The sequence below is a fragment of the Bos indicus genome, chromosome 9 (assembly GCF_029378745.1).
Source record: "Bos indicus isolate NIAB-ARS_2022 breed Sahiwal x Tharparkar chromosome 9, NIAB-ARS_B.indTharparkar_mat_pri_1.0, whole genome shotgun sequence".
In the NCBI taxonomy this organism is placed as follows: domain Eukaryota; kingdom Metazoa; phylum Chordata; class Mammalia; order Artiodactyla; family Bovidae; genus Bos; species Bos indicus.
Window position 1 is genome coordinate 19,821,504 of NC_091768.1, and position 19,474 is coordinate 19,840,977.

The 19,474-nt window shown below is 41.7% G+C and overlaps 1 non-coding gene across 1 annotated transcript; it reads left to right on the plus strand.

Moving 5' to 3' along the window:
• The first annotated feature begins 501 nt into the window (after positions 1 to 501).
• On the plus strand, positions 502 to 607 carry LOC139185048 (U6 spliceosomal RNA). Its single transcript, XR_011568633.1, has one exon. It is a non-coding gene; the product is annotated as a U6 spliceosomal RNA (small nuclear RNA).
• Positions 608 to 19,474: the final 18,867 nt, after the last annotated feature.

Consider the following 19,474-nt stretch of genomic DNA (forward strand, 5'->3'; position numbering starts at 1 on the left):
TGAAGAGTTGACTCATTGGAAAAGACGCTGATGCTGGGAGGGATTGGGGGCAGGAGGAGAAGGGGACAACAGAGGATGAGATGGCTGGATGGCATCACTGACTCGATGGACATGAGTCTGAGTGAACTCCGGGAGTTGGTGTTGGACAGGGAGGCCTGGCATGCTGCGATTCATGGGGTCTCGAAGAATCGGACACAACTGAGCGACTGATCTGATCTAATCTGATCTGAGGGAACCTCGGGTGCTGCAATCCATTGGATCGCAAAGAGTCAGACACAGCTGAGCGACTGAACTGAACTGAACCAAACTCAAAGAGCCTCTGTTCCCCTGGGCAATAATAAGCTCATCTCATTTTTCTCACTGTGGAGAGCTGTGGTGAGTCATGTGTATGTGTGTGTGTGTGTTAGTCACTCAGTCATGTCTGACTCTTTGTGACCCCATGGACTGTAGCCTGCCAGGCTCCTCTGTCCATGAAATTCTCCAGGCATGAATACTGGAGTGGTGCTCACTTCGGCAGCACATATACTAAAATTGGAACGATACAGAAAAGATTAGCATGGCCCTGCACAAGGATGACACACAAATCAGTGAAGCGTTCCATATTTTTATACTCCATGCAACTAGAGACCAAAAGAAAGCAGGAGTAGCAATACTCATATCAGATAAAATAGACTTTAAAACAAAGGCTGTGAAAAGAGACAAAGAAGGACACTACATAATGATCAGAGCATCAATCCAAGAAGAAGATATAACAATTATAAATATATATGCACCCAACATAGGAGCACCGCAATATGTAAGACAAATGCTAACAAGCATGAAAGGGGAAATTAACAATAACACAATGATAGTGGGAGACTTTAATACCCCACTCACACCTATGGGTAGATCAACTAAACAGAAAATTAACAAGGAAACACAAACTTTATTTTTTTTTAATTTGATTTTATTTTTAAACTTTATAATATTGTATTAGTTTTGCCAAATATCGAAATGAATCCGCCACAGGTATACCCGTGTTCCCCATCCTGAACCCTCCTCCCTCCTCCCTCCCCTCCCCTCCCTCTGGGTCGTCCCAGTGCACCAGCCCCAAGCATCCAGTACCATGCATGGAATCTGGACTGGCAACTCGTTTCATACATGATATTATACATGTTTCAATGCCATTCTCCCAAATCTTCCCACCCTTTCCCTCTCCCATAGAGTCCATAAGACTTTTCTATACATCGGTGTCTCTTTTGCTGTCTCGTACACAGGGTTATTGTTACCATCTTTCTAAATTCCATATATATGCATTAGTATACTGTATTGGTGTTTTTCTTTCTGGCTTACTTCACTCTGTATAATAGGTTCCAGTTTCATCCATCTCATTAGAACTGATTCAAATGTATTCTTTTTAATGGCTGAGTAATACTCCATTGTGTGTATGTACCACAGCTTTCTTATCCATTCATCTGCTGATGGGCATCTAGGTTGCTTCCATGTCCTGGCTATTATAAACAGTGCTGCGATGAACAGTGGGGTACACGTGTCTCTTTCCCTTCTGGTTTCCTCAGTGTGTATGCCCAGCAGTGGAATTGCTGGATCATAAGGCAATTCTATTTCCAGTTTTTTAAGGAATCTCCACACTGTTCTCCATAGTGGCTGTACTAGTTTGCATTCCCACCAACAGTGTAAGAGAGTTCCCTTTTCTCCACACCCTCTCCAGCATTTATTGCTTGTAGACTTATGGATTGCAGCCATTCTGACTGGCGTGAAATGGTACCTCATAGTGGTTTTGATTTGCATTTCTCTGATAATGAGTGATGTTGAGCATCTTTTTATGTGTTTGTTAGCCATCTGTATGTCTTCTTTGGAAAAATGTCTATTTAGTTCTTTGGCCCATTTTTTGATTGGGTCATTTATTTTTCTGGAGTTGAGCTGTAGGAGCTGCTTGTATATTTTTGAGATTAGTTGTTTGTCCGTTGCTTCATTTGCTATTATTTTCTCCCATTCTGAAGGCTTCCTTTTCACCTTGCTAATAGTTTCCTTTGTTGTGCAGAAGCTTTTAAGTTTAATTAGGTCCCATTTGTTTATTTTTGCTTTTATTTCCAATATTCTGGGAGGTGGATCATAGAGGATCCTGCTGTGATGTATGTCGGAGAGTGTTTTGCCTATGTTCTCCTCTAGGAGTTTTATAGTTTCTGGTCTTACGTTGAGATCTTTAATCCATTTTGAGTTTATTTTTGTGTATGGTGTTAGAAAGTGTTCTAGTTTCATTCTTTTACAAGTGGTTGACCAGCTTTCCCAGCACCACTTGTTAAAGAGATTGTCTTTTCTCCATTGTATATTCTTGCCTCCTTTGTCAAAGATAAGGTGTCCATATGTGCGTGGATTTACCTCTGGGCTTTCTATTTTGTTCCATTGATCAATATTTCTGTCTTTGTGCCAGTACCATACTGTCTTGATAACTGTGGCTTTGTAATAGAGCCTGAAGTCAGGTAGATTGATTCCTCCCGTTCCATTCTTCTTTCTCAAGATCACTTTGGCTATTCGAGGTTTTTTGTATTTCCATACGAATTGTGAAATTATTTGTTCTAGCTCTGTGAAGAATACTGTTGGTAGCTTGATAGGGATTGCGTTGAATCTATAAATTGCTTTGGGTAGTATACTCATTTTCACTATATTGATTCTTCCAATCCATGAACATGGTATATTTCTCCATCTATTAGTGTCCTCTTTGATTTCTTTCACCAGTGTTTTATAGTTTTCTATATATAGGTCTTTAGTTTCTTTAGGTAGATATATTCCTAAGTATTTTATTCTTTCCATTGCAATGGTGAATGGAATTGTTTCCTTAATTTCTCTTTCTGTTTTCTCATTATTAGTGTATAGGAATGCAAGGGATTTCTGTGTGTTGATTTTATATCCTGCAACTTTGCTATAATCATTGATTAGTTCTAGTAATTTTCTGGTGGAATCTTTAGGGTTTTCTATGTAAAGGATCATGTCATCTGCAAACAGTGAGAGTTTTACTTCTTCTTTTCCAATTTGGATAAGGAAACACAAACTTTAAATGATACAATAGACTCATTAGACCTAATTGATATCTATAGGACATTTCACCCCAAAACAATGAATTTCACCTTTTTCTCAAGCACACATGGAACCTTCTCCAGGATAGATCACACCCTGGGCCATAAATCTAGCCTTGGTAAATTCAAAAAAAATTGAAATCATTCCAAGCATCTTTTCTGACCACAATACAGTAAGATTAGATCTCAATTACAGGAGAAAAACTTTTTAAAATTCCAACATATGGAGGCTGAAGAACACACTGCTGAATAACCAACAAATCATAGAAGAAATCAAAAAAGAAATCAAAATATGCATAGAAATGAATGAAAATGAAAACAAAACAACCCAAAACCTGTGGGACACTGTAAAAGCAGTGCTAAGGGGAAAGTTCATAGCAATACAGGCATACCTCAAGAAACAAGAAAAAAGTCAAATAAATAACCTAACTCTACACCTAAAGCAACTAGAAAAGGAAGAAATGAAGAACCCCAGGGTTAGTAGAAGGAAAGAAATCTTAAAAATTAGGGCAGAAATAAATGCAAAAGAAACAACAGAGACCATAGCAAAAATCAACAAAGCCAAAAGCTGGTTCTTTGAAAGGATAAATAAAATTGAGAAACCATTAGCCAGACTCATCAAGAAACAAAGGGAGAAAAGTCAAATCAATAAAATTAGAAATGAAAATGGAGAGATCACAACAGACAACACAGAAATACAAAGGATCATAAGAGACTACTATCAGCAATTATATTCCAATAAAATGGACAACGTGGAAGAAATGGACAAATTCTTAGAAAAGTACAACTTTCCAAAACTGAACCAGGAAGAAATAGAAAATCTTAACAGACCCATCACAAGCATGGAAATTGAAACTGTAATCAGAAATCTTCCAAAAAAAAAAAAAGCCCAGGTCCAGATGGCTTCACAGATGAATTCTACCAAAAATTTAGAGAAGAACTAACACCTATCCTACTCAAACTCTTCCAGAAAATTGCAGAGGAAGGCAAACTTCCAAACTCATTTTATGAGGTCACCATCACCCTAATACCAAAACCTGACCAAGATGCCACAAAAAAAAGAAAATTACAGGCCAATGTCACTGATGAACATAGATGCAAAAATCCTTAACAAAATTCTAGCAATCAGAATCCAACAACACATTAAAAAGATCATACACCATGACCAAGTGGGCTTTATCCCAGGGATGCAAGGATTATTCAATATCCGCAAATCGATCAATGTAATACACCATATTAACAAATTGAAAAACAAAAGCCATATGATTATCTCAATAGATGCAGAGAAAGCCTTTGACAAAATTCAACATCCATTTATGATAAAAAACTCTCCAGAAAGCAGGAATAGAAGGAACATACCTCGAGGGAGGCGCCAAGATGGCGGAGGAGTAGGACGGGGAAAACACTTTCTCCCCCACAAATTCATCAAAAGAGCATTTAAACATCGAGTAAATTCCATAAAACAACTTCTGAATGCCGGCAGAGAACATCAGGCACCCAGAAAAGCAACCCAACTCTTCGAAAGGAGGTAGGAAAAAATATTAAAGACAATAAAAGAGACAAAAGAGGGAGGGACGGAGTTCCGTCCCGGGAAGGGAGTCTTAAAAAGAGAGGTTTCCAAACACCAGGAAACCTTCTCACTGCCGAATCCGTGCCGAGCTTTGGAAGCACAGAGGGTAACATAATAGGGAGAAAAAATAAATAAACAATTAAAACTCGCAGATTGCGAGCCCTACGGTAACTCCCCCAGCGGAGAAACAGCGCAGACGCCTGCATCCGCCATTAGCAAGCAGGGGCTGGGCAGGGAGGCGCGGCGCGGGCTGCATCACTGAGAGTAAGAATCTGGCCTGAATACCCTGAGCACTATCTGAGCGAAATAATTTGGGCTAGCAAACCAGACTGTGGGATATCTACCATGCGAAAAGCCAGCCCTAACCTAAGACACCACCAGCCCGCGCACGGAACAAAGGACTAAACAGAGATAGCCGGCTGCAGACCTTCCCCCTCCGGTGACAGGCAGTCAGAGCCGGAAGGGGGCAATCGCAGCCCCAGAGAGACATTATCTATAAAACTGGCTTCTTTGCTAATTAAAACTTATTGGGGGTCTGGATGGTCAACATCTGCCTGAGAAGGTGCGCCGGTTTTACACCCAGATAACCGAGTGGCGGGGAGGCGATAAGTCACAGCATTGGCGCTCGCCAAACACCTCATCACCTGAGCTGCTCGGACCTGGGAAGAGCACAAAACGCAGGCCCAACTGAGTCTGCGCCTCTGAGGACTACCCGAGTGCCTGAACCTGAGCGGCTTGGACATGGGAGGTGCATGCAACCCAGGCCCAGCCTCGGATTGTTCCCGGCGGAACAACCTAGAGCCCGAGCAGTGTGGGCAGGGAGGCTACACGCGCTGTGAGCGGGGGCAGACCCAGTGTGGCTGAGGCACTGCGAGCGCATGCCAGTGTCATTTGTTTGCAGCATCCCTCCCTCCCTCCCCACAGCGTGACTGAACAAAGAGAAGAAATACAGCTCCACCCACCAGAACACCGACACAAGCTTCCCTAACCAGGAAACCTTGACAAGCCACCTGTACAAACCCACACACAGCGAGGAAACGCCACAATAAAGAGAACTCCACAAACTGCCAGAATACAGAAAGGACTCCCAAACTCAGCAATTTAAACAAGACGAGAGACAGAGGAATACCCAGCAGATAAAGGAACAGGATAAATGCCCACCAAACCAAACAAAAGAGGAAGAGATAGGGAATCTACCTGATAAAGAACTCCAAATAATGATAGTGAAATTGATCCAAAATCTTGAAATTAAAATGGAATCACAGATAAATAGCCTGGAGACAAGGATTGAGAAGATGCAAGAAAGGTTTAACAAGAACCTAGAAGAAATAAAATAGAGTCAATATATAATGAATAATGCAATAAATGAAATTAAAAACACTCTGGAGGAAACAAATAGTAGAATAACAGAGGCAGAAGATAGGATTAGTGAATTAGAAGATAGAATGGTAGAAATAAATGAATCAGAGAGGATAAAAGAAAAACGAATTAAAAGAAATGAGGACAATCTCAGAGACCTCCAGGACAATATTAAACGCTACAACATTCGAATCATAGGGGTTCCAGAAGAAGAAGACAAAAAGAAAGACCATGAGAAAATACTTGAGGAGATAATAGTTGAAAACTTCCCTAAACTGGGGAAGGAAATAATCACCCAAGTCCAAGAAACCCAGAGAGTCCCAAACAGGATAAACCCAAGGAGAAACACCCCAAGACACATATTAATCAAATTAACAAAGATCAAACACAAAGAACAAATATTAAAAGCAGCAAGGGAAAAACAACAAATAACACACAAGGGAATTCCCATAAGGATAACAGCTGATCTTTCAATAGAAACTCTTCAAGCCAGGAGGGAATGGCAAGACATACTTAAAATGATGAAAGAAAATAACCTACAGCCCAGATTATTGTACCCAGCAAGGATCTCATTTAAGTATGAAGGAGAAATCAAAAGCTTTTCAGACAAGCAAAAGCTGAGAGAATTCTGCACCACCAAACCAGCTCTCCAACAAATACTAAAGGATATTCTCTAGACAGGAAACACAAAAACGGTGTATAAACTCGAACCCAAAACAATAAAGTAAATGGCAACGGGATCATACTTATCAGTAATTACCTTAAACGTAAATGGGTTGAATGCCCCAACCAAAAGACAAAGACTGGCTGAATGGATACAAAAACAAGACCCCTACATATGTTGTCTACAAGAGACCCACCTCAAAACAGGGGACACATACAGACTGAAAGTGAAGGGCTGGAAAAAGATTTTCCATGCAAATAGGGACCAAAAGAAAGCAGGAGTCACAATACTCATATCAGATAAATTAGACTTTAAAACAAAGGCTGTGAAAAGAGACAAAGAAGGTCACTACATAATGATCAAAGGATCAATCTAAGAAGAAGATATAACAATTATAAATATATATGCACCCAACATGGGAGCACCGCAGTATGTAAGACAAATGCTAATAAGTATGAAAGGAGAAATTAACAATAACACAATAAAAGTGGGAGACTTTAATACCCCACTCACACCTATGGATAGATCAACTAAACAGAAAATTAACAAGGAAACACAAACTTTAAATGATACAATAGACCAGTTAGACCTAATTGATAGCTATAGGACATTTCATCCCAAAACAATGAATTTCACCTTTTTCTCAAGCGCACATGGAAAAAAAAAAAAAAGCTTACTTGAAAAAAAAAAAAAAGCATTTCAATGAAATAGCAGTAAATAGAAATTATGATTCCTCTTTCTATGAAATGTCAAACATTAGAAAAAATAAAATAAAATAAAATTGTATGTGTGAAAGCAAAAAAAAAAAAAAAAAAACCAACTGGCCTAACCCACTCACTCAGGACAAAAGGTTGAAACACATTTACCCAATGCATGCCTGAACACACAGCACTGTATCAGAGGACAGGCATTTCAAAGTTGACATTTACATTCATAAAAATGTCTTTAAAAAAAAAAGAAGGAACATACCTCAACATAATAAAAGCTATGTAAGACAAACCCACAGCAAACCTTATCCTCAATGGTGAAAAATTGAAAGCATTTCCCCTAAAGTCAGGAACAAGACAAGGGTGCCCACTTTCACCACTACTACTTAACATAGTTTTGGAAGTTTTGGCCACAGAAATCAGAGCAGAAAAAGAAATAAAAGGAATCCAGATTGGAAAAGAAGAAGTAAAACTCTCACTGTTTGCAGATGACATGATTCTCTACATAGAAAACCCTAAAGACTCCACCAGAAAATTACTAGAGCTGATCAATGAATATAGTAAGTTGCAGGATATAAAGTCAACACAGAAATCCCTTGCATTCCTATACACTAATAATGAGAAAATAGAAAGAGAAATCAAGGAAACAATTCCATTCACCATTGAAATGAAAAGAATAAAATACTTAGGAATATATCTACCTAAAGAAACTAAAGACCTGTATATAGAAAACTATAAAACACTGGTGAAAGAAATCAAAGAGGACACTAATTGATGGAGAAATATACCATGTTCATGGATTGGAAGAATCAATATACTGAAAATGAGTATACTACCCAAAGCAATCTATAGATTCAATGCAATCCCTATAAAGCTACCAACGGTATTTTTCACAGAGCTAGAACAAATAATTTCACAATTTGTATGGAAATACAAAAAAACCTCGAATAGCCAAAGCAATCTTGAGAAAGAAGAATGGAACTGGAGGAATCAACCTGCCTGACTTCAGGCTCTACTACAAAGCCACAGTCATCAAGACAGTATGGTACTGGCACAAAGACAGAAATATAGATCAATGGAACAAAATAGAAAGCCCAGAGATAAATCCACACACCTATGGACACCTTATCTTTGACAAAGGAGGCAAGAATATACAATAGAGAAAAGACAATCTCTTTAACAGTGGTGTTGGGAAAACTGGTCAACCACTTGTAAAAGAATGAAACTAGAACACTTTCTAACACCATACACAAAAATAAACTCAAAATGGATTAAAGATCTAAATGTAAGACCAGAAACTATAAAACTCCTAGAGGAGAACATAGGCAAAACACTCTCCAGCATAAATCACAACAGGATTCTCTACAACCAACCTCCCAGAATACTGGAAATAAAAGCAAAAGTAAACAAATGGGACCTAATTAAAATTAACAGCTTCTGCACAACAAAGGAAACTATAAGCAAGGTGAAAAGACAGCCTTCAGAATGGGAGAAAATAATAGCAAATGAAGCAACTGACAAACAACTAATCTCAAAAATATACAAGCAACTCCTGCAGCTCAATTCCAGAAAAATAAATGACCCAATCAAAAAATGGGCCAAAGAACTAAATAGACATTTCTCCAAAGAAGACATACAGATGGCTAACAAACACATGAAAAGATGCCCAACATCACTCATTATCAGAAAAATGCAAATCAAAACCACAATGAGGTACCATTTCACACCAGTCAGAATGGCTACGATCCAAAAGTCTACAAGCAATAAATGCTGGAGAGGGTGTGGAGAAAAGGGAACCCTCTTACACTGTTGGTGGGAATGCAAACTAGTGCAGCCACTATGGAGAACAGTGTGGAGATTCCTTAAAAAACTGGAAATAGAACTGCCTTATGACCCAGCAATCCCACTGCTGGGCATACACACCAAGGAAACCAGAATTGAAAGGGACACGTGTACCCCACTGTTCATCGCAGCACTGTTTATAATAGCCAGGACATGGAAGCAACCTAGATGCCCATCAGCAGATGAATAGATAAGAAAGCTGTGGTACATATATACAATGGAGCATTACTCAGCCATTAAAAAAATATATTTGAATCAGTTCTAATGAGGTGGATGAAACTGGAGCCTATTACACAGAGTGAAGTAAGCCAGAAAGAAAAACACCAATACAGTATTCTAATGCATATATATGGAATTTAGAAAGATGGTAACGATAACCCTGTATGCGAGACAGCAAAAGAGACACAGATGTATAGAATAGTCTTTTGGACTCTGTGGGAGAGGGAGAGGGTGGAATGATTTGGGAGAATGGCATTGAAACATGTATAATATCATATAAGAAATGAATCGCCAGTCCAGGTTCAATGCAGGATACAGGATGCTTGGGGCTGGTGCACTGGGATGACCCAGAGGGATGGTACGGGAAGGGAGGTGGGAGGGGGGTTCAGGATGGGGAACACGTGTACACCCGTGACAGATTCATGTTGATGTATGGCAAAACCAATACAATATTGTAAAGTAATTAGCCTCTAATTAAAATAAATTTAAATTAAAAAAAAAAAAGAATACTAGAGTGGGTTCCAGTATTCTTGGAACGGCCAGTTCCTGCTCCAGTCATCATATATATGTGGATGTATATGGATATCCATATATCCAATTTATGGATTTTCTTCCACCCATATTTATCTTTAAGTCATTGTCCTACTGGAAAACTAAACCCACAGTTAGCTTTGGAAACTCAGAGAGCTGTGTTTTGAGAAGGGATGATTTTGGAATGCCTCAAAGGGAAAGGAAGGTCAGTCAAAGCCAAGAGCAAGCCAACAGGCAGTGAGTCATAACCAGTCATAAATTTTACTTCAGGACATTAAGGTGATAGGCTATGCAGACTCTGACTCATGAGTAACAGTAACGTCTCCTCCCAATGTGGTAGGTGTGACTAATGAATTAGCAGTGCTAGTTTGGGTGGCAAATGAACAAGCCTTGTTACTTGCCCTCTACTTCGGCAGTGAGTTGAACTTGTCTTTCAGGTATGGAGAGGTGAGAACGTAAAAATGTTTCTTTTAAGGCTTGTTAGGATTGGAATGTCACATTTCTACATCTGCATCATATATTTAATAAAGCAGAGTGAGACAAGCCAGTTTGCATGGCTGGGATAAATTGGAATATGTCATTAGACACATCACTTCCGAAGTCAGCTGCAGAAAGCAAGTTAATACAGTGTGTGGGGTCTGTGAGTATGCTGCTAATGTTTTGCTTTCACATGTGTTTAAACACACACTCAAGACCTTGGAATTGGTCCTTGCAAATGTCTAGGATGTACTTTGACATACGAGGGAAATATCCTTGTAGTTAATCCTGTGAGATACTGGGAAATAGTTCAGCAAAAGATAAGACTCTAAGCAGAATACTTTATTCCTCTGAAAAACCTGTGTCCTTTAAAAAGCTTAAGTCCTTTCCCCCATGCTGCCTTGGGATGAGAACTCTTTCAGTCAGAAAGGCTCTTATGTGCAATTTGTAGGGAACCAGCTCCATCATGGCTGCTCTCACGCCAGGTCCCAACATAAGCCTTGGAGGCAAGGCCCCGCTGCAGCCTGACTTGTCTCAGTGACCATCGATCATCCTCTCAGGAACTCAGCGAAAGAGGCAATCTTGAGAGGAGATGTCCCCGAGCCATGTCCCATCCAACTGCCCGACCTGTAAGAGATGCCACAAGGCAGTTTCTCATCTGTTCCCCTGGTCCCTAGGAGCCATGGGACTTTCCACCCATCCCCCAGCCTTCAGAAACAGATGCAGACTCTAAAGCAACTCGGGGTCCTCAGGAACAGCGTCCCCCTGCTCATGTCACCTTCATCATTGGGCCCTTTGGGTTTGGTGTTGTCCTGCAGGACAGAGACGCAGATAACTGACACACACTGATCTTATTAAGATTGTCTAAATCCACCTGGGCTTGTTGTCTCCTTAGCAGTGTTGCAAGCTGATCTTACTGCATTCCAAGTGGCCACACGCTGCTGCCTAGAGAATGCTTGACTGCCTGGAGTTCCTGTTTAGTCGCACAGTCATGTCTGACTTTTTGTGACCCCCATGGACTATAGCCCGCCAGGCTCCTCTGTCCATGGGACTTTCCAGGCAAGAATACTGGAGCAGGTTGCCATTTCCTTTACCAGGGAATCTTCCTGATCCAGGGGCCGAACTCATATCTCCTGCATTGGCAGGTGGATAACAGCTTGGTAGAAAAACTGGTCAACAGTAGCTTAAGAGGGGGAGGATGTTTATATTCCTCACATGCTAAGAAGTCTGGACATGAGCAACTGCTATGTTAAGTGATGGACATGATGTCAGAGCTGGTGTCACTGTTTAGCAGGCTTCTTGGTCCCAAGATAGCTGCTGTGGTGGCAGGCATCACATCTGCATTCAAGGCAGGATGAAGCAGTAAAGGCAGGTTCCAGCTATGCATCTGTTTACTTTAGGAAAGCCATAGCTTTTCCAGAAGCCTGTCTGCAGACTTTCCCTTGTGTATTATTGGCCCTAACAGGGTCACACCAACCTGAGCTTCAGGGGAGGCCAGAGATCCAGTTTTGAAAGAGAGGAACTAGATTGGGATGATTGGCCTAGACTAGATCAGACTGGTCATAGTACGCTGCTGGGTGGGTCTCCTTGCCTCTCATAACCAGACAGGAGCTTCACTGGTGAGACAGAGAGGAGAATGGATTGGGTAGGCAACAGCTGTGTCTGCCACTTGAGCCAGTGTGGCCAGTCCCAGCTTCTCAGCTCCCAAAGACTTATCAGTAGCTGACTCCAGTCTGTCCCTGCTTGTGATTCAACTGTGGCTCCTACTCAAACTGGACTAGGTGATTGAGGACCTTGTGAAAACAACTTCCAACTCTACAGAAACTGTGAGAGTCACCTAAAAGAAAAAAAAAACTATTAGAGTTTTCACAATCAAAGACTATAGACATACCAGCCTTGAATGCCTTTTGAAGCCTTTTTTCTTTTCTTCATTCTAGAGGTGAAATACCAGAAAGTGAAAGTTTCTCGAGTCATGTCCGGCTCTTTGTGACCCCATGGACTATACAGTGTGGAGTTCTCCAGGCCAGAATACTGTAATGGATAGCCTTTCCCTTCTCCAGGGGATCTTCTCAACCCAGGGATCGAACCCAAGTCTCCCACATTGCAGGTGGATTCTTTACCAACTGAGTCCCAAGGGAAGTCCAAAATGCCAGAGTTGACCTCAGTGGTTTGACGTTAAGGGTCTGAAGCCATCGCAAGCCTACCTCCCTTTGCAGAATTCTAATCATGGTTAAGTTTCTTTCAGGTAAGAGTACTATATTGCCTCATTCAATTAAGAGATAGTTGGGATTGTTACCTGAGTGTTGGCAGACTGATGCAAGGAAAATTAACCTATCTGGTCAGGAGGGAAGAAAATTTTCAAATGCTACCAATGGACCTCATCCCTAAGGAGACAGGCTATGAGGACTTAACCTGCCCCCTACTTTCCCTTTCATTTGCCAAACTCCTCAAGACCCTGCTTAAAAATGACTTGCTTTGTGAAATCACTCACAAGGTTCTCAAAGTTAGACCAACCATCTGTAATCTAATAGCCCCTTTCCATATTTCTCTTTTCCCTAACACTTTACCACTGGCACACAGGAATGACTGACTTATCCAGCCATCTCACCCACCAGGTTAGCAACATTCCCAAGGGAGAAGTTTTGTCCCAAACATTTAGTACAAGGTTGGAAGCACAGTAGTAACACAGTCTTATTGAATAAAATCTATTTACACTTTGAATAGTTGTTAACTTATAACATTAAAGTCCTACACCTTTTTTTAAATTGAAGTACAGCTGCTGTACAGTATGTTACAGGTGCATGCAGTGATTCATAAATTTTAAAGGTTACACTCCATTTATAGTTATTATAAAATACTGGCTATTATTCCTGTGTTGTACAATATATCTTTGTAGCTTCAATTCAGTTCAGTCGCTCAGTCGTGTCCGACTCTTTGCGACCCCATGAATCACAGCACCCCAGGCCTCCCTGTCCATCACCAACTCCTGGGGTTCACCCAGACTCACGTCCATCGGGCCAGTGATGCCATCCAGCCATCTCATCCTCTGTCGTCCCCTTCTCCTCCTGCCCCCAATCCCTCCCAGCATCAGAGTCTTTTCCAATGAGTCAGCTCTTCGCATGAGGTGGCCAAAGTACTGGAGTTTCAGCTTTAGCATCATTCCTTCCAAAGAAATCCTGGAGCTGGTCTCATGCCTAATAATTTGCACCTCTTACTCCCCTACCTCTGTCTTGGCTCTCCCCACTGGAAACCACTAGTTTGTGCTCTCAAATGAGTCTGCTTCTTTCTGATCTTTTCATTAGTCTGTTGTGTTTTTAGATGCCACAAATAAGTGAGATCATACAGTATTTGATATAAGATAAAGTCTTACATCTTAACTCAAGCACATAAAAATTTAAAAAAACACTCAGAAACTCAAAATAGGAAGCAAATGCAAAGCAAGAAAAATATTTGCAACTCCTGTCATGTGAAAATGGTTTATTTTTCTAATATATATAAACTGCTAAAAGTTGAGATAAAACAGATAAACAGGCAAGGACATAGACAAATCACATAAAAAGAAGTATGCTGTGCTGTGCTTAGTTGCTCATTCGTGTCCAACTCTTTGCGACCCCATGGACTGTAGCCCATCGGGCTCCTCTGTCCATGGGATTCTCCAGGCAAGAATACTGGAGTGCATTGCCATGCCCTCCTCCAGGGGATCTTCCCAAATGGCCCTTAATTCAATGCAAATAAACCCAATATTAGTCATAATTTTTAAAATGCTAATTAAAAATATGTTAAGATGCTCTTCTCACTTATCATATTGGCAAAAATCCAAAAGTTCAACAATATACTCTGTTAGTGAGACTGTTGGAAAATGAGTGATTTCAATGTTTCTGGAAGAGGCAGAAACAGTGTCATCTTGAGTGCGTACTATGTGGCAGTATCTATGCAATACGTGTTACAAATACTCTCACTCTTTAACCCAATTCTCCTCCTCTGGAAACTCGTCTTGCAGAAATCTCTGCACAGTTACAAAATGATGCACAGAGGCATGGGATGTGGAATTGACCAATACTGCAAGATAAGAGCGTTTCCCAGGTGGCGATAGTGGTAAAGAACCTGCCTGCCAAATAGGAGATGTAAGAGGTGTGGGTTTTATTCCTGGTTCGGGAAGATCCCCTGGAGGAGGGCATGGCAACCCACTCCAGTCTTTTTCCTGGAGAATCCCATGGACAGAGAAGCCTGGCAGGTGGCTGGTGGGCTACAGTACACGGGGACACAGAGTCAGACACGACTGAAGCGACTTAGCAAGGCACAAGAAGATGAGAAGCAAGCCATTTCTGTAGGTGGAGAGTGGTTAATTAAGCTATGGTAGGATTTCCCTGGCAGTCTGATGTTTAAGGCTCCACGCTTCCAATACAAGGGACAAGGGTTTGATCCCTGGTTGGGGAACTAGGACCCCACATGCTGTTCAGCGCAGCCAAAAAATATAAATAAATGAATTAATTAATAATCTTTCAAAAATAAATAAGTAAACTATGGTAGGTCCTCACAATGGAATACTATGCAGCTGAATTCAAAGGAGGATGCCTTCTCTGTTGTGTTCTGGGAAGGTCCCAGGGCAAATGGTTCAGTGGAAAAGCAAAGTTTAGCATAGTGACCACAATGCAATGCTTTCTGTTTCATGAAGGGGAGGATAGACTTTCACATTTGTTTTTGTTTGTAATTGCAGAAAATACCGGTTGTGTGTACTGCAAGGGAGTGAGCAGATGGCAGAACTGGGTGGATGGAGTGGAACCAAAACTTCTCACTGTGTACCATTTTGGCTTTTAAAACCTGTGAATTATTACATATTCCAAAAATTAAAATTTTTAAATCCTACATCTTGCCCATAAGTTTTAGATCCAGTGTGTGTCTTTGTTTCTCTGCTGCACCTTTTACAAAATCAGTGAATCTGGGCAAATTTCTTAACCCCTCTGAAGAAGAATTTGATGAGTTGATAAATGCAAAAAAAAAAAAAAAATTCAAACTTGAAACAGAAGTAGTTCTGTGCAAGTGTGGGCTGTTATTAGTACTGAATTTAGTAAGAATTATTTTAAAGAGCTCTTGCACAGTTGCTTCAGTCGTATTCGACTCTGAGACCCCATGGACTGTCTCCTGCCAGGCACCTCTGTCCATGGGAGTCTCCAGGTAAAAATACTGGAGTGGGCTGCCATGCCCTACTCCAGGGGAATCTTCCCAAACCAGGGATCAAACCCTTGTCTCCTGCATTGCAGGCAGATTCTTTACTGCTGAGCCACCAGGGAAGCCCAAAGAGTTTGCTAAGGTGACCTCTTCAGTGATTAAAGGTGGCTCTAGTGGTAAAGAACCTGTCTGCCAGTGCATAAAACATAAGGGACACAGGTTCGATCCCTGGGTCAGGAAGATCCCCTGGAGGAGAGCATGACAACCCACTCCAGTATTCTTGCCTGGAAAACCTCATGGACAGAGGAACCTGGCAGGCTACAGTCCATGGGATCGCAAAGAGATGGACACGACTGAGCAACTTAGCATGCATGCATGGTGAGATTTTCAGAATCTTCAGTATTCTTGTGTGGGGATAAGCTGTTTTCGCTTTTGAAGATAATAAAATGAAAGCCAAAAGAAATAAGGTGATTAATTCAAGATAGCACTGAGTGTGGGACAATGCGGGAGCTGGCAGCAGGGCTCTGTACATGAACAGTGTATGTATATGTATACACATATGAACGCAGCTACGAGTCAAGTGCACTGATTCCTACTCCGTTTTAGCAAATCCAAAAGAAAATACCGTCAACCTAATTCGGAGGTATTCTAAACACACAACCTGTCTCAAAACGCAAGACAGGTACCAAACACAACCCCTGCCGGTAACTGCCACAAATCTTGATGAAATCAATCGTTTGAAATCTGCCTTCTAATTTTCTAGAGCCCCGGAGAATGGGGGTCACCACCATGCTCGGAGTTTCTAGGGAGAAACTTGAAATAAATTTTTAAAAAAGCCTTTGCCTGCAGGACTTTGCACGTACAGTACAGTCCTACACATTCTCACTCTATGACTGTTTATTTAAAAAATAAAAATAAAGAATTACTAGTGCAGAAATGATATCATTAGCAGGGCACTGTCAGTAAATTCACCTACTCCTCTTAGATGGCTTAGTTTGCCTTTTTCTGTGTAAAATGAATACGTGTGTGACATTTTGAGATCTGGATTATTTACCCGGTAGGGTTGATCTCAAAAACAGCACAAAGAAACAGCTTAGGTGGGTCTTTTTTTTTTTTTTTCTCTCTTTTCCTAATAATAACAAAAAAGCCCAGCACATTGTGAAGAAATTGTGCCCCCTGCTGCTTTAATTCGATATTAACATCACCAGCTTCACAATTGTTTTGGGAAAATGCTCAACCTGCAGGAGTGCAGGATGGTGCTGTGACTTCAAGGTCATTTAAATGTCCTCTCAGATGCAGCTTCTTCCAGCAATTAGGAACTCTGCTTGATACCGACCTTGGGGCAAAGGAAGCAAAGAAGAAATGCTTCCTTCTGTGATGCTTGTAAAGACATTTGTCCTAAGAACCTTCTCGTTATTTCATGTATCTTTGTAACCTCTGAAGATGAAACAAGGAAAGAAGCAAAGCTTGGAGAGACGTGCTGGCTGACGGTGAGCACAAGGCCCCTTTATTAGGACACAAAGGGCATTTTCTAAGTGCTCAGAGAAATAAAAATGCTCCTTGAGACTGACTGACTTCCTTCAGTGTGAGAAGACTTATCACTGATGAATAGCAATTCATGACCGTGCACTGGGGGCCTCCGAAGTTACTGTTAACTTGCTATGAGCCACGGATTCAGATCCTCAGTGCACCCTCAAAAGGACTCCAGGACTGGACAACAGCATCAACTGGAAATGTAGCAATTATAACCCCAGCCCTCCTTTTCTTGGGGGTCCTCATTTTTCTTGTCTTCACACCTGGTTCCCTTCGTTGCCTGTTGCTTGTCAACCTGGGCTTTTAAATCTATACCTTTTTCTCGCCTGGTATTGATTTCCCACAGGTTGCCCAGCAATCTTTCAAGAAGTTCACTGACAGAGCTTTCCTTCTTTTCCTCTGCTATGGGCTGAATATTTTTATCCTTTCAGAAGCCATATGTTGAAGCCCTAACCCCAAGGCGATGGTGGTACTTGGAAGTGGGTCTTTGGGAGGTGATTAGGGTGCAATGAGATCCTGAGGCTGAGGCCCCATAATGGGATTAGTGCCTTTAAAGGGGATGTAGGGAACAGAGCTTTTTCCCCTCCATGTGAAGACACAGTAAGATGGTGGCTATTGCAAACCAAGAAACGAGCCCTCACCATGAGCTCATGTTATGGCATCCTGAGCTGGGATGTTCTCTTTAAAAAATATTTACACCTTTTGGAGAAATTCTGAACATAGGAAGGACTTTGATGATCCATTTGTCCATGGAAAAGATCATGGAGGTGTTCTGGTGTAGAGAATACATGTTTCTCCTAGCCACAGCTTCAGGGTGCAACTCTGCTTTTCTGCCAACTGTGGAGAGAATAAGGCTTTCCAGTCTGAAGGATGCAAAGCTTTGTTCTAGATTCAAGAAATAAGAAGGCAGTAAAAACTGTCTCTCCGCCCTGCCCCCACCCCACCCCCGCCTCCCGCCCCTCGCCTCCCATCCCCTAGAAAGGTTTTCATTCTTTCCAGGCCCCTTTGGCCTTTGATGAGGGCTGTCATATTTAGAGAAGAAAAATACACAACACGTGGTTAAATCTGAATTTTAAATAAACAGTGATTTAACATTTGTATTTGTTATTTGTCTAAAATTCAGATTTAACTTGGGTCCTGTATTTTGCCTGGAAATCCTGTCTTTAACTGTTTTCGTGCCTTCTGTTTCCAGGGCGTTCTAAACACACCTGAGCCGGGTCAGAGGGGCCCTGGGCTCCGGGGACCACCGTGGTCTCTCAGGCACCGTGGTTGTCCGGAAGCTCATCGCCCTCTAGTGGCCATCACGGACATCACACCAGCCGAGCGGGCAGCCGGCCTGGGGTAAGATGCTCCTGAGTCCACATTCTCACGGTGGTCCTGGAGGACAGGAAAAGGGACCTGCCAAGCTTATAGCTGACTAAACCGAGATCCATTTTCCTCGGAGCCCTTGCGCAAGAAAGTGGCCCTGCTTCCAGTAGCAGAAATGAAGATTCCCTTTCTTCTATTAAAAGTACACTGGAAGAGTACCTCTGGAATAGCTTGCGCTGATGGTGACGGTCTAACCTTGGGCTGCACTCCTTCCGTCACTGATGACTGTGGGATCGCTGTTGTCATCTCCTGCGGGGGGAGAAATCCAAGCCCTTCTTCCCGTTGACCCCGAGTGATTTGTCAAAGTGTGTTCCTTTAGACTTCAAGCTCAAGAGACTCTTATCTATAATGTGCCTGGCACTCAGATACATTTAAATGAACTGGAAATTCACTAGTGGCTTTGAATTAAAAATAAAGAAGAAACCTGCTCTTACTCTCGGGGAGTGACTGCAGTATCAGGAGAAGAAAAAGCTGAAGTGCTTACCGTCAGCCACGACTGTGGAATTTGGTCTTACATTTCATTTCCATCGTTTTTTCCCTTAACATTTAAGTCTTATTTATTTATTTGTTATGTGTTTATATTTGACTGTGCTGGGTCTTTGCTATGTGGGCTTTTCTCTAGTTGCAGTGAGCAGAAGTTATGCTTTAATTGCAGCGTGGGGGCTTCTCATTACAGTAGTTTATCTTGTTGCAGAGCACAGGCTCTAGGTCACATGGGCTCAGTAATGACAGTCTGTCTGTAGTTCAGTTCAGTTCAGTCGCTCAGTCGTGTCCGACTCTTTGCGACCCCATGAATCACAGCACGCCAGGCCTCCCTGTCCATCACCAACTCCCGGAGTTCACTCAGACTCACGTCCATCGAGTCAGTGATGTCATCCAGCCATCTCATCCTCCGTCGTCCCCTTCTCCTCCTGCCCCCAATCCCTCCCAGCATCAGAGTCTTTTCCAATGAGTCAACTCT